The sequence below is a fragment of the Podarcis erhardii genome, assembly GCF_964252035.2.
Source record: "Podarcis erhardii genome assembly, chromosome: 12".
Classification (NCBI taxonomy): domain Eukaryota; kingdom Metazoa; phylum Chordata; class Lepidosauria; order Squamata; family Lacertidae; genus Podarcis; species Podarcis erhardii.
Window position 1 is genome coordinate 16,308,052 of NC_138513.1, and position 16,106 is coordinate 16,324,157.

Here is a 16,106-nt window from a genome sequence, read left to right on the forward strand (position 1 = left end):
AGTGAAAAAAATAATTTAACTTCACATGAGGCAAGAGCCTTGGGCTCCTTTGGGGAGGAAGAGTGGGATATAAATTAAACAAATACTAATCATAAATAAATAAAACTTTGTGCCAGTGCCATCCCATCCAAAAGCATAAGGCACTGCCACAGAGGCACTCCGTGTGATGAGAAAGCAGTACATGTTTACCAGTGCTACAGAGCTTCTCCACTCTCAATTATCCAAAGGTTCCCTGCTCTCTTAAACAATTTTGACTTTTCTCACATGCTGTGCCATATGTCTAGAATTGCCTCCCAGAACCAATCTTTTGACCTAAAACCTATCCTCAACTGCCACTGTATCCATGAGGTTGCCCTAGTTCACATACCATGCTGTAACTAAGTCTAATTACATGTAACTACTATAATCACACATTCTTCCCATGTTTCTCCCAGCTCCACTCCCTCCTTCCTTCTTCATTTGTATCCCATGTTGAATTTTAGATTGTGATGCCATTGTGGTAGGCATGTGACCTTTTGTACTCTGTAAAACACCTTCAACATTAATGGTGTTTTGTATACAATAACAACTTATCACCATCATCTGTTGACATTTCTCTGTGATAGATGTAATATGTAGACTGGGCCTTTGAAAATAAAGATAAAAGAATGAAGAGGTTTTGAACATCAGGAAGGATATAGCTTTTGGGGGAAGGCACAGTACTTTTGTGTAAGGTAAGTATTTTTATTTATTATTTTATTTATTAAATTTACATACAGTCATTTGTCCAAGGATCACACAGTGGCTTACAGTATTGCTGGCACCCATTTGTCTCAAGAGACAGTGGAGTGCATCTCCAGGGGTGAAGTCAAATTGCTGCATAAGCAGCTCTGAAGTGACCTCCCCAATGCTCAAACCTGGGCAGCGTGCATGGAGGTCCTAGGCTGCCCAGGTGACAAAACCTCCCTCTCATCCTCACTGATGTGGTCTAAAGGAAAGCAGAGCAATGTGTTTGGCACCGGCTGGGCAGCAGGAGCTGCCAAAATAAGGTATACAAGACACCATCCAACCATCTTAGAGCCTACACTCCTGATTTGTGTAAGGTTTACTCCTTAGCTGTTTCTTCTCCCAAAGATATCCTGGAAGGCAGTAGAAGTTTAGGATCAGAGTTTTCCTTCTCCTAGATGGCTACTTTCCCAAGTTGATGAGCCCCACCTGCTCCTCACTTCCCTCTACAGCTTGTGCAGAAGCTGCTTTCTTGACTGTTGTATCCACAATTGGTCTCCTCTACTCAATCCACCAGAGCCTGCCTTCACATGCATGGGAAGTCCCTAATTCAACAATGGTTTGAGGCCATCTACTACTCTCATCTGGTTTAGCCAGCCAGTCAAAGCCCTTCCCAGGGTGTGGCTGCTGTTGCATGCTGACAGCTTCTATGAGCCACAGGTGAGAGCTGAGTGCAGGGTGGGGGACAAAGGTGGTCAAACTACCCCAGAAGGAGCACGATGATTCCCCCACGAAAGGTACTACCCCTCCCCTAACATCCCATACACCCTGGTGTACAGTGTAAAACCACAAAAATGCAAACCAAACAATACACACACATTTTAAAGCCACAGATAGTTTAATTTGCCCAAAGGCCTGGGAGAAGAGGAGTGCTTTCACCTGGCACCTATTAACTTACAGAAGTTATGGTGAATGTGTGCATTCCATCAGGTAAGTCAGGATTAATCACCAGAACAAGATGGTAGGTGTCTCACACCCACATTCTGACATATTTTTTCACAGCTATGTGGGATGCTAGCAGAGATGGGATAAGTCTTGTTTTCCAAGCAATCAAAGACCAGGCACACCCACTGATTTGCAGCACAACGTCAGTTTTAATTAAGAATAAGAATATTATATTTGGCAGGCATAGATAGATAAAGGCCTCAATTGGACACCATGGTAAACCAGAGGTGAGGAACCTTCCAGAGGCCACAGACCAGTAGTGGGTGGAGTCAGGGACAAAAGTAAGCAGAGCAACTAATGTAAAATTTACCCTTGCGCTATAGGCTGTTTTCTACACACACTCAAGCATCTCTCTAACCTCCATCTAGGCAAGCGAGAGGCATTATCAGAGGTCAAGGACACATTCCAGCCAGGCAGGATGTAAAGCAGGGCCAGTGAGGGCTGTGGCCTGAGAATAGGGGGTGTGGCCTTTGGAGAGCTCCAAGGATCAGATGGAGAGACCTGGAGGGCCACAATGGGTTCCTGGGCCTGAGATACCCCATCCCTGTGATAAACGAGAGATAACATTCTACCATGATCATATTTGCACTGGGAGGAAACAAACAATGACCTCAGGCTGAGTGTTACATCTGAACAAAGGATCATGGTTTCTTTCGCTACAACAAACCATGATCAGCAAACCTTGGCTACAGATCACGGCATATTGAAAGCATTATCCAGCACTCTTCAAAGGAGGAGGCTGACCAGGAGTAGGGGAGGCAGTTAAACAGATCGAAGGATGAAGAGAATGGGAGAAAAGTCAAACTGGGTGGGGAGCGTTTCCTTGTTACAGAAATACCTGCTTCCAAATATTTAACGGGGAAACCACCCACACTTTTTACATTTTTCTCCAAAATCATGTTAAGCTAGAAGTTCTGATTCTTCAAATTCCACAGCAGATATCATTCGGCACTAGAGTTATGTGTTCATTAGTACAATTCCAGCCATGTTATTTTCCAGAGCCCTCTGCTCAAAAGGTTTGAAGTTTCACGGACACCAATGAATTTGTCAACATCATATCCATGTCAATATCTCAGTTTTGCAGATAATGTATTAAGCCACTGAATAATTTGCTTAGGGGTAGTCATTATCTCAAAGAGTTTCATTCGCCTCCATTAGTGGCAGCTTATTTTTATGCTTGCTTCCTTCCTTCCTGCTTTTGTCCCAGTAGATTATTTGATACATCAGCATTTTAAATAAACCAAGAAACTGGGGTAACCCAGACACTATCATCTAGCCACCATTTGCATCTTTAAATAGCACTAATGACATCAGAACTTTCAAAAATAAAGTTATTTCTTTGCTGAACTAGCAGGCACTGCCTTCATGGATAATGAACTGGAGGTTAGATACAACCTGGCCGGTTGCTATAACTCTTGAAGACTTAGGACCTACATAGAAGTTATTTATCATTATTTATTTATAAAAGTATTTTTATACCACTAAATGATAAAAATATATCAAAGTGGTTTACAACATTAAATGATTCTTTTTCAAAAACAAAAACCATGCAATAAAAGCATAAAAGGCTAAAACAATTTTAATGCAAAAAGGTTTAAAATGTGCATCAATACAATTAAGAGGGTGAATTCTTAATCCCTGCATAGGCCTGGTGAAATAGAAAAGGGGTACATGAGGAGGTGACCAGCCTGCACCTCCATGTTATCTCCCCAGCATGTTGTGTTGCCTTTTATTAAGAATTTCCTGGCCACCAACAAATTGGATTGGAGCAGATGTCATGGCATGTGTCTGTTTCACTGACCTTAGTGGAAACAGATATGGGGAGGGATGCAAGTCAATGTCAGCCACACATATCCCAAATTACCAAATGAGGCCCTGAAAGCCTGTGTGTGTGTGTGTGTGTGTGTGTGTGGCTCCTACAGGCCAAGCAGAGAGGCCTGGAGGGCTGCATTTGACCCTGCACCTGAAGTTCACCACTGGTGCTTTCCACAATCCGCATGCCGATTTTTTACCTGGTTCAGCATAAAAGGTAAGGTTCCTCAAATTATTTATATTCATCTATTCATAAAAAAAATATTTATACACCACTGTATCATAAACGTTTCACAACGGTTTACAACAATAGGAAAACATAAAACCAGACAGTAAAACCACAAAAAGTTAAAAACAAGTTTAAAGCATAAGAAACAAACAAATAAATTCTATTATGCCTCCTTCTTCACACATGCACACAGCCCCTGGACAATGGCTTCCCATTTATGTCTCGGCAGTGGTTACAGTTGGTGTATGTGGAGTCATTAGAGGAACAGAAAGTCATTGGTTTGTGGTCTTGTAACTCCCCTGACCAGTTAGGCAGCCTTAGGGGTGACATTGTGGGTCTCTGTGTGTTTGGCATTTGACAGAATGAAGCTACCTGAGTGTTAGTACTGTGTGGCTGTGGTACGTCCCTGGGGGTTCTGGTGCCAGGGAACTGGGGAAGTTGCATGAGCATACTGGTATCTGTGGATCGTGGCCCACTCTTCTAAACTTCTAATGTAAGCTTCTCCCCCTTTCCAGAAATTGATTCATCCTGCTTCTCTAAGGCAAAACGCTGGCACTGCAATAGTCCCTTCCCATGAGATATAATATAGCTTCCAATATTTAACTAGGAACTGAAAAAGCATGATGAGAAATGAATACCAAACAAAAACAGTCTGCCTTCTGTTCTTCTCAACTCAGAATTTCAGAAAAAGAAACCACCCCATGTGTTTTGCTTAATTAAGAGCTGAAGGCTCAGGTATCAATCTATTTTGATAAGTACACTATTAAGTATCTACTTTCTGCAGAAGGAAAATATTTTTGTTTTAAGTGAGACTTTTAGAAAAGAATGTTGGTCCTAACCATACGGTGTTTAAAATTCATCACAAGGAAATTGTGGGGGATATCACAAAACTGCTCGGAAGAAGGTTGCAGTTTTCTATGTAAGCAGGCGAATTTGCTTTAAATATGTATTTGACTCAGAAATACAAAACCAAGTAACCAACCAACCAACCAACCAACCAACCAAAACACTCCTTTCAAAGCTGATGTTTTGCTCATTAAAAAGTACAGACACTTTTTAATAAATGAAATCAGTAAATTAACTGCTTTTATTTTGATGTACTGTAGAAATGGTTTGTGTTTTCGCGCGCTCTAGAATTCTTGATTCTGGGATACCTATGCAGAATATCTGTCAGGAATGAACACTGGAATTATGTAATGAAAGCAGAGTGATAAGGGAGTGGAGTAATAAGGATCAAACATCTTCACAGAGAAATGAGCATCAAAAGGGATTGTTTATTTAGCAATATAAAAAAGAGGAGAGCAAAAACATCCCATCACCACAAAATATTTCCACATTTAGAAACATGGCAAGAAATTATTGAATTAATTGACTTCTGCTATGCTCCTATAAGGGACACAGGTGGCGCTGTGGTCTAAACCACAGAGCCTAGGGCTTGCTGATCAGAAGGTCCGCGGTTCAAATCCCACAATGGGGTGAACTCCCGTTGTTCGGTCCCAGCTCCTGCCTATCTAGCAGTTTGAAAGCACGTCAAAGTGCAAGTAGATAAATAGGTACCGCTCCGGCGGGAAGGTAAACGGATTTCCATGCACTGCTCTGGTTCGCCAGAAGCAGCTTAGCCGTCCGTAACTGGACCTAATAGTCAGGGGTACCTTTACCTTTACCTATGTAGCTATACAAAAATATACATTAAGAAATGAAATAAATGAATCTTCTCTCCAAAGGAGAAAGACAGTGGGATTTGTTTCTTTTTGGCAGGTCTCATTTCACCAGGTGATACTAGCTAGGCTTATTTCTGGGGATTCTTTTGTACTACATGCAGCAAAACAGATCATAAGAATCACTCTTGCAGTGCTTCCAAACTGTCACTATTGGGGGGGGGGGTGATTCAATCACATACTGGCAAATTTAGGTTGCACAATTTTGTCCTCTTGCACAACAAACCCACTTACTCCAAAATAGAACTGTTTGCAATGAGAAATGTGACAGGAAAGTATGGGGTGTATCATCGTCAGAATAAATGTTCATCGAAAAGCCAGTGTCATCTGGTCTCCCTGCAAACAAATCAGGATGAATTCTCAATAAACAGGTTATCTAGAAGTGCCATGCTTCTTCTTTTTTGTGCTTCCTATGTGAGAGATGCACAAGTTTCCACTTCACACATTGCGACAAAAGCACAAAAGTCAATTGTGCTTCCACTGAGGGGGCGGGCACTTCCCTCAATATGTGGAAGAGACCTCTGTTTCATTTCTGTTAGCCAGAGACTAGTGACAACTTGCTATTTTCATACAGTTGTAGGGAAACACTTCAAACACTGCCCCAGGAGAACTCTCTTCCTTACAAGACTCTGGGCTGCTTCAAATGCTCCGCATTTCCAGACCTGAAAGCACTTCCCCCGTGTGAAATGGGGAAAACCATATAGGAAAGGTCACCATTCACATATATTTCATCTACTTTACTACATATAAAAGCTGCTTTGTAGGAAAGGCGTAACATTTGGAGGAGTACCCAGCCAAAGGTAAACCTCAACCTTTTTTCAGAAGCAACGTAAACCTTTTCATTTGGCTTTTGGTGAGCAGGATTAAGCTGTTAGCAAAAATTCTGTTTGGTGTTTCAGAAGGGGGTCTGATTTTTATCTGGTGCTATTATTTTAAAACTATGACCCACTCGAAGTCCTAGGGATGGGGCAGGCTAGAAATGGAACTACATGAAATATATAAATTATTCCATGCATAACTAAATGAGAATATTTATGGAACTCTGTGAACCATAACCTAATTCCACCAAAGACGCAAAGTGAAAACATACCGTACTTTGCAAGCCAGCGTACTTTGTTATTCTCCATGGGAAAGCCGCCACATTTTTAGTCACTGCAGAACTAACAAGTTTATTAGTATAGAAGAGCTTGCTAGAGTTCATGCCTTGTCCATCCCAGGATTAATTCATGAAAAGATTATTTCTTTGCTCAGAATATTTATACCTGCCACAGATAAAGGAGCTTCCAAACATGAGTGTATTTTGGAATTGATGTTGCTCAGGTCCATAACTTTTTTTTGTAGCATCGACATGATGCCATTGTCATAAAAATACCAGATTTTACTTTATATATATATATTTAATTTAGAACCTCAGTTTTCGAACGTAATCCGTTCTGGAATTCTGTTTGAATCCCAAAACGTTTGAAAGGTGAGGATCAAAGGGCTGCCAGCAAGTTCAATGGGGAAATTTGAGAAACACACCTCAGAAGACGTTTGACCTCCGACGCGCATTCGAAAACGGAAGCATTCACTTCCAGGTTTTTGGCATTTAGAAATGTTTGGCAGCCGAGGCGTTCAAAAACCGAGGTTTGACTGTAATTACTTACCACGGAAAATCCAGTAAGTAAAGATAAGCTATTAAACATCCACAGTTATTGTTGGTTTGGAAGTTCATTAGCACATTTGTAAGCAGGCATTTTGTCATGTGCATTTCGTAGGTGGTCTCTTTCAACACTTCCCTACTTCTGTTTCCTTTGATTATCACCGAAACACAACTTACCCATTTTGTTTCCAGCTGCCCCCAATACCAAACATAATGCCAGTTGTTGTATGCCAAAGTAATACCCAGAACACAGGAGATATTGTCCATATGAAAAATGTGGGGATTACCTGGAATACATTAACTGCAGCACACATATATTGGACTGATAAAAATAATAATACAGGGGTCTTGTTCAAGACTTCTTTATCACCCTTGCACGAGACCTCACTGTTAAAATGCCAAATGGAAATAGATATTATCCCTCTCCCAGAAAGCACAAGCCTTCATTTTGCCCATTATGATAACTGCCCACTATGTATTTTCACATTGCCAGGTTACAGATAAGGAAACAAATCGCAAGGCGTACACACAGGTTGTACAGTATAGTACACAATTCAGAACAGTAAAGAAGCAAAGCAGAGTGAAACCAGGACTCTTCTCATCAAGGGTAAAATGAGCTACAGCTATTTAACAGCAAAGAATTAAATAGCACAAAACTCACAGAGACCTCAGTGTCAGTTCAGCATTAAAAGCTCTGGGTGAATTCATAACAAGAGAAAGAGACTAAACTACAAGAAGCATAACTTGACTTGCACCGATTGACTAACAGAAATCCTAACAATCCTACTGGGAAGTAAACCCTATTGAATTCAGTGGGACTTACCCCCAAGCAAGTGGGGTTAGGATCGCAGCCTATGTTTTTGCATGGCATTTCAACCTAAGTGGGGAACATGCTGAATTTCAAGGAGAACTCTGTAAAATGCTGCATAGTTGGCAAGAATGGTAACTACAGAGAAATGCAGAGCATGTTTGAGTCAATCAAAGTTACCACAGGCCCCAAAGAAATATAGTTGTGGTACTATAAAACAACACTGCCCTGTTTCCACCCTCCAAAAATCTTGTGGAATGTTAGAAGAAATAATATACATCTCTAATATCCTCAACATTATGATACAGTGGTCTGTTTAACTGCACCAAGAGAAGGCCCACAGCTGTAATTTCAGCCATCAAATTTCCTGGGTTTGCAAGCTTAAGCCAGATGCTCAGATTTGTTTTTGTGATGGAGTAATATATAACATCACTGATGCATGCATGATTTTATAAGGGAAAGGTATGTTCGTTGTACAGTGGTGCCCCGCAAGACGAATGCCTCGCAAGACGGAAAACTCGCTAGACGAAAGAGTTTTCTATTTTGGAGGTGCTTCGGAAAACGAATTTCCTATAGGCTTGCTTCGCAAGACGAAAATGTCTTGCGAGTTCCTGCGGGTTTTTTTCCCCTCCCCCCCCTTTTTCTAAGCCGCTTATCCGATAAGCCGCTAAACCGCTAATAGCGCTAAGCCGCTAAGCCGTCAATGGGCTTGCTTCACAAGACGAAAAAACCGCTAGACGAAGAGACTCGCGGAACGGATTCTTTTCGTCTTGCGAGGCACCACTGTATATGAAATGGTGCCTCATTATGATGTTGCCGTTTGAGAGCATAAGGTACCAGGCAGAAAAGATTCTTCGAAGTACAGTCTTCTAGAGGTTGAAGAAACTTGTGCAGCATATAAGCACCAATGTTTTCATGGTGGTGTGTTACAGTGGCTGCAGTGGGGGAAGGACGGCAGTCACAAAACTCACAGGTGACCTCAATCTAGTGGCTACCTGGCAGGATTGATGTGAGGATAATAGGAGGGATATGTACACTGAGATTATTGGAAGGTGGTATAAAAATGCAATCAATAATGTTTAAACCTGCTTGATTGCCCCCTCTTTTTCGTTTACAAGGTTCTCTATATTTTGTGAGGTAGGGCAATAGCAAAATGCTTACTTTTGTTTTGAAAGGAATTTTACTCTCCATTTGTTATTGGAGATGCATTTGAGTAAGGAATCATCAGTGCTTAGTACTAGAAAATGTTTTCAGTATTAGGCCTCAGAGGTGATAAAGAGTGAAGTGATTTGAGGATGTGCAGACTGTGTCTTCCTCGCAGCGCCGAACAAGCACAGTGAACAATTCCTAGATTACATCCGCCCCATGCCTATGGCTTCCCCCCAAAGAAGCCCGGAAACTGTATGTGTTAAGGGCGCTGGGAATTGTAGCTCTGTGGGGTGTAAAGTACAGTTCCCAGGATTATTTAAGGGAAGCCATGGTGTGTGGGTGTCACCAACGTGCCTGAATGCCACGGGATGTGATTCACCCTGCCATTTTCACATTGTTTTGCTTTCTAGGATGTGGTAGCTTGTGATGCCACCATACAGAGCTTTCCAATCCCAACTTCTTCACTGCACAAAAAACTTGAGAGGGTCAAAACTCAAAAACGGGTCACGCAAATCAGTTCTTCTCTTGATGAATCCCCACAAAATTGCTCCCTCCAATAACCTCAAACAAACAACATCCCCAAAATGGATGCCCCTTTGCTCTGTACCTGGCGGTGACTTGCCAGGTCCCAACTCCCTGAACTTTTGAACTCTTCTTAATTCTGTGTACCTGGTTAAAATCACTTGGTGCTGTGTGGGGACGGGATCCAGGCCTACTGACAGCAGCATTTAATGAGCCCTCGCCTCGTTCTCGGATTGAGGGAGTGAGAGAGACAGAAGGGATTCTGGTGGCCTTCCTGGGGCCTTTTTGCATTTCTGAATGATGAAAATGCAAGAGAGCGGGACGTGCACATTTTTGAGTGAAGCGCTACATGTGTTTAGCCCCTTCATCTGGCAGTACATCTTAAGTTTGTTTGGATATTTTTTTTAAAAAGACAAGGCAGTAAGATTTTACCTGAGTAGGCCCATCCATTAGGAGTTGCCCTGGGCAACCAGGACACAGAAGGTGATTTATCTTCCTGTTTTCTTGTGCAGCATGACAGTAATATTTCAGTGACCATCTTTCCCTTTTGTGCCTCGACAGCTCAGCAAACTGAGGAGGAAAGTTAGGCAGCATTTGGTCAAACTGTGCCACAAAAGCGTCTTTCTAAAAAGGAGTCTGTGTGGGTGTGTTTACAAATACAAATTGAGCACCCCTTACCTCAGAACAAAGATCTTGAAGAACATGAGCCAGTGCTTTTGTTAGGTCCCCATCTAGATCTCTAAAACAGACATTTCTTGAGGCAGACATTCTTCCCCTGCCCACTGCATACTTTCCAATGCTTTGAAGCCAAAATCTGGGGGGCCGTCTTCCCAAACGCTGCCTTCTCATTTTTTTATTGCGAAAGCACAGTGGCCATTTTGTTTGCTGTGATCTTGCGCAATTTTGTATCACGGTTCCCCCACCCAAAAAAGCCCTGAGATTGCGGCCCCAAAAAGTGCTTTTCGGGGGTTGCTTGGTGAATTTGCTTGGGATCACGGCAACCAAATTGGCCACCATTCTCTCATGATGGAAAACAGGATGTCCCTTTAAATACAGCTCAGCCTACAGATTCCTGCTCTCTTCCTTTTCACGAGGGCTGGGCCAGGGATAATCAACTTGGTGCCCTCCAGATGTTGTTGGATTACAGCTCTCATCATCTCTGGCTAATGACCATGCCAGCTGGGGATGATAGGAGCTGTAGTCCAATATTATATCGGTTAGTATGTGCTTTTGGTAGCAGGGCACTACTCTGTAAAGTTTGTTCCTTCTAATCCAGTCTGTGGATGATTTATAAACTTGCAAACACTACAGTGGGTGGGTCTCTTTACAACATGATTAAACCAGACAAGATCCCTTTCTCCGCTTTTATTTTTCTATGATTGGCTTCTCCTTTTCTGTGTAGCCAAGCTTTATACAATCATGCTGTCTTCAGATAAGTCTTGCAAACACATATGAACTCTATTTCACTCTAGTTTTCTGAAGAGTCCCTTTTACCATCTGCTTTCTTTGAAATCTAGACTCTTGCATGTAGATTGTTGATACTAACAATAAACATTAGTGTCTGCTTAGAAGAAATGGTAATTACCCTTTACAAATAGGTGATGATTTTAGTGTCTTCTTCCCAGACGGAGAATTCATTGTTTATTGAAGATAAATTCTAGGCAGCAGCAGGCTCCGAATTAGCTCCTCCAGTAGAAACAGAAGATAATCTGAATGCATTTTCTCTGTGTAAATCATCCCAGGCAAATAGCTGGACCTAATTTAGTGAGAGAGGGTGCTCTGTGATGAATAAACATATACCGTAATCAAGGACCAAATCAGTGCTGGATTTACACACAAGATTGTAAGCAACAGCATAGGACCTCAGAATATGTGGGACCACTAAATTAAAATATATAAACAGGCTAAATTTAAATTACTAAAAAATTACATAACTGGTTAAATAATAAAGGAAGTAGAAAACACTATAAGCAGACATTACAAGTTTTTATATATGGAAAGTAGGAAGTCATAAGGTATTTTCATTTAAAGGCACTTCGTATGCAAATAGACTTATTGCAAGGTTAAGTTATATTGTTAGTCTACCATTGAGCTAGGGGACGCGGGTGGCACTGTGGTCTAAACCACTGAGCCTAGGGCTTCACGATTGGAAGGTCGGAGGTTCAGATCCCTGCAACGGGGTGAGCTCCCGTTGCTCGGTCCCAGCTCCTGCCAACCTAGCAGTTCGAAAGCACGTCAAAGTGCAAGTAGATAAACAGGTACCGCTCCAGCAGGAAGTTAAATGGCGTTTCCATGTGCTGCTCTGGTTTCACCAGAGACGGCTTAGTCATGCTGGCCACATGACCCGGAAAAACTGTCTGCAGACAAACATCAGCTCCCTCAGCCCGTAAAGTGAGATGAGCACTGCAACCCCAGAGTCGTCTGCGACTGGACTTAACTGTCAGGGGTCCTTTACCTTTTTACCATTGAGCTATGGTGTTTCCAAAACCAGGAAAAATCTGGTGGGTAAGAAAAGGAGCCAGTACAGAGTTCTGGTGAAGTCCTGGGGGAAAACGGCATTTGCTGACTTTTCACCCCAACCTCCCCTCCCAAAAAAGGGTCACCATTTTGGGGCCAGTAAATGTGACACCAAAACACAGGATGAGCTCATGTATGAATGCCAGCCTCAGCTTATCAGAGGAACAGTGGGATATACATATGAGAGAAAACCTAAGCCAGGGGTCAGCAAACTTTTTCAGCAGGGGGGTGGTCCACTGTCCCTCAGACCTTGGGGGGACGGGACTATATTTTGAAGGGGGGGAATGAACGAATTCCTATGCCCCACAAATAACCCAGAGATGCATTTTAAATAAAAGGACACATTCTACTCATGTAAAAACACGCTGGTTCCCGAACCGACCGCAAGCCGGATTTAGAAGGCAATTGGACCAGATCCAGCCCCCGGGCCTTAGTTTGCCTACCCATGACCTAGGCCCTAGTCAAGAGTTCAAAATGTGTACCATGAGCACATGGATGTGTGTGACAAGTTATACATGTGGAGGCACCCTGCAGATGCTCTGTTAAGGCACAGGTTGAGGGCCAGAGTCTCTCCCTCCCAGTATTCGCTGCTTGCACTTTTGAGTGTCTGAACAGAGTTTAGGTCTACCTGGTCTCAACAATAAGAAACAGCTGTTTGGTTTGGTTTGAAAAGAAATATAAAATGCACACATCACTCCATGATCATATTTCTTCCTTGTATCAGTTTCAAAAAATGCATTCCACAAGTATATGAAATAGAACTGCTAGGTGTATTTTTAGGTACGCTTATTGCTCATCCATTGCATAGCAGCTCATCAGAACTAGAGCTTCCTAACATGTTCGAAACATATGGGCCAGGTGACATATGCCACACATATGCACTTTAGCATTCAGTGCATGAAGTACAAAGGAAAGAAGGCAACTGATCTCAGCTGCAGGTGATCCATTGATTTGCTCTTAGTATCCACTTTCTTTATTCTTCTTTCTCCAAGATGGAAGGGGGGACCCAGGCGGTTAAACTTCTCCCAACCCCCCCCCCCCCATGTGTCTTTTTTTCTATGAATCTGAGCATTGATGTTTCTAATTTTCAGCATATGCAAGCTCTTAGGAGAGATGAGGTGTGATTTCAAACACAAGCTTTCGTTGTCATATGGGTCAACCATCTAACAATCTGGCAATTTAGTGTGATGCTTCAGCTGAGGTTTCTCCACATGAAGTACACATAATTGGTTTGCATTTCTTTCAGCCATCTGCAAAAGATTGTATCAGATCCATGACAACAAACAGCTAAAGTATATATGCAATTCTGCTCATCGTGGCTCTAAAGGACTCTGATGGTCATGGGCAAAATATGCCTGGATATCCCTGGTTATTCCCAAAACAGTAATGTAAAGCTAATGCTACACCTGGCTCCAGGTAACAGAGCGAGGCACCTTCCATAGCCCCTGCCACCCCCCCCCCCAAAAAAATCACTGCTTTTCTCACCAGCTGCTGCTTTTCCTCTTCCTGCCTGCCTGATCTCTTCCTTTCTTTCTTTTTTGTAATTGTTTTATGAAATTGTTAATGCTTTATGTTGCAAGGTGGCCTGAGAGGTGTTTTTACACTAGAAGGGCAGGATATGAATACATTAATAAAATGGAATAAAATAGAAGCCCTGCAACATTGGAAGAATGCTGGATACACTGCCTTTGTGACAGATATGCTGGTAGAACACCCCTGTGTCATGAACTGGCAGGACACCACTGGGACAAGCTGAACATGGGGAAGGGGAGGTTGGGGACTTAGGAGGTACTGATTTACGTATAAGCTAAACAAGCTATAGCTTAGGGCCCCACTCTCTTGGGGGCCCCCAAAAAATTTAAAGGGAAAAAACCTGGATGTACATTTCCGAAATATAAGATAAAAAACAAATAAAATAAAACCTACATACAGCAACAGTGTTTTGTGTTGTGTAGGCTCCTATGATGTAAGTAATAGGCCCCGCCTGCTAGCCTGCTCCCTAAAATATCACTGGTTTGCTCATTTCTATATATATATCGTAAATTACCATATAGCAGATATTCAGCACAAAAAACAGCGACAATTTGTTGTTGACAAAGGATAGCTGGACATATAAAGGGCCCCATTACCTCCAGTAGCTTAGGGCCTCATCAAACCTAAATCCGGCCCTGCTCACAGGACGTTGGAGGACATTGCAGGGCCAGCTGACAGTTCAGGGGAGGGGGACCTATCACCAGGGAAACGGTGGGTTCTGAGGCATCAGGAAGAGTGCGAAGTGCACTCTAAGAGACTGAGGCAGGCAAGTGAATGAGGCATCTAATCATAAGCCTGCATTTTTATCAAAGCTTCTATATATTTCAATCAAGGCTTGTATTTAAAAATGAGCTTAAAAAAAGGATTTTCAAATGTTTCATGCCAGGCAAAAGACCAGCTGCCTAAAAGAACCTTGGCAAGATGTTTTTCCTCCTAAGACAAGAAGGGCCCCATTGATTTATAGTAGAAAAACAATTCTCAAAGTCATAAAAAGGGAGAATTACATATGCTGCCCCAAGGCTGAGAAAACACCATTAGGAATGGGGAAGATAATACCAATGTGCCTCCCAGTAAAATGAGCCAGATCTTCTTTCTAAGGTTAAAAGGCCAGGAGCAATGGGGAGAAACATTTAGCTGGAAAGAGAACATTTTTGGGGGAAGTCTTTTTCTAAAGCTGTTTCTTAAACTAAGAGAGTTAAAAAAGGTTAAAATGTGTTAAATGTTGGAAAGGCAACTGGCTTGGCAGAAGAAGCAGCTTCTTCCTATTTTATTTTGAGGCTGGAGAGGAGGGGGAAAGGGGGAGGTGCAAACTGAAGAGGCTTCTTTTAAAAGCTGTGTTTTATTGAGTTCCTTCCTTTTCACTTTGAGAAGCTTTATTCTTTTAAGAGGCTACCTATGATAAATGTATGAAATATATTAGCTTAAATATATTGGCTTAAATGTAATTATGCAAAGGATTTAAGGAATGCTAGATTCTTATTTCATATGGTTGTAAGAGTTGTATTTATCCTGAAATTAAGTCAGCCACCAGCCTAGCCCCCCTGCCGGACAGAGGACGCCATCCGGGCAGTCTTGATATATGGTTGTCAGGCATTTGTTTAGAAACATTAAATGAAGGAAATCTTTCAATGTTGATGTGAAACTCAAGATCCTTGACATCTGTTGAACATAAAAATGTAAGATTAAACATCTGTTTTAGAATAGGGCAATAGGGCAAGAAGGGCAAGAGGTGAGCTGGTAATTAAGATTCCATGTAAGATATATTATTACTTATATGTCATATATATAGCTCTTTGTCTCCCTTATAAGGGCAAGGAAATGGGTGTATCTTTTGTGGGTGTATCTTTTGTGATTGGCTCTAGCAAACAGCCAATAGGAATTTCAACCAGGCTGATTGGACAGAGGCAGCCACAGGAGGAGCAAAGGGGGCTGGATTAAGGGAATATAAGTGCTGGCCAGAATGGCAGGAGGCCAGGCCAGAGCTTGGTAACCACGTACCACTGAGCCTCTTATTTATTTGTCTGACAAATAAATTACTATTTTAATTTCTCTATTGCTGCGTTGAATATTTCATTCCAGCTAAGCGTTAACCACAAGCAGGGTGCTACATTTTATGGTGCCGTGACTCGGATAAGTGGTCTGCTGGAACGCAGCCCCTTCGCCCTACTGGGCAGGGTACAAGAGAGAGGACAACTGCTTACCCAAAGCGCGCACTGGTAATTTTTTCCAGGGGGAACGCAGAAGACTCGTCTGTCTGATACCCTGCTCACTGGCGGCGACGGACCGGGGGAAACAGGGAACCAACCAAGGGTAAGTGCACAAAGGGATTTTTGGCCCTCCAATTAATTGGGAGGAAGAGAAGTCTTGATCAAACTTCTGCGTCTCAGTAAGGGGAAACTGAGTACGCTAGGTGGTTGGGTACATCAGATGGTGATCTGGTGTAGGGAAAGGGAAGGATTGGGAGGT

The 16,106-nt window shown here is 42.3% G+C and overlaps 1 long non-coding RNA gene across 1 annotated transcript; it reads right to left on the reverse strand.

Moving 5' to 3' along the window:
- Positions 1–5,434: 5,434 nt before the first annotated feature.
- On the reverse strand, positions 5,435–10,502 carry LOC309326117. The gene is made up of 3 exons (XR_014150171.1): positions 10,269–10,502; positions 10,023–10,160; positions 5,435–5,805 (listed from the first exon to the last, which is right to left on the reverse strand). It is a non-coding gene; the product is annotated as an uncharacterized lncRNA (long non-coding RNA).
- Positions 10,503–16,106: the final 5,604 nt, after the last annotated feature.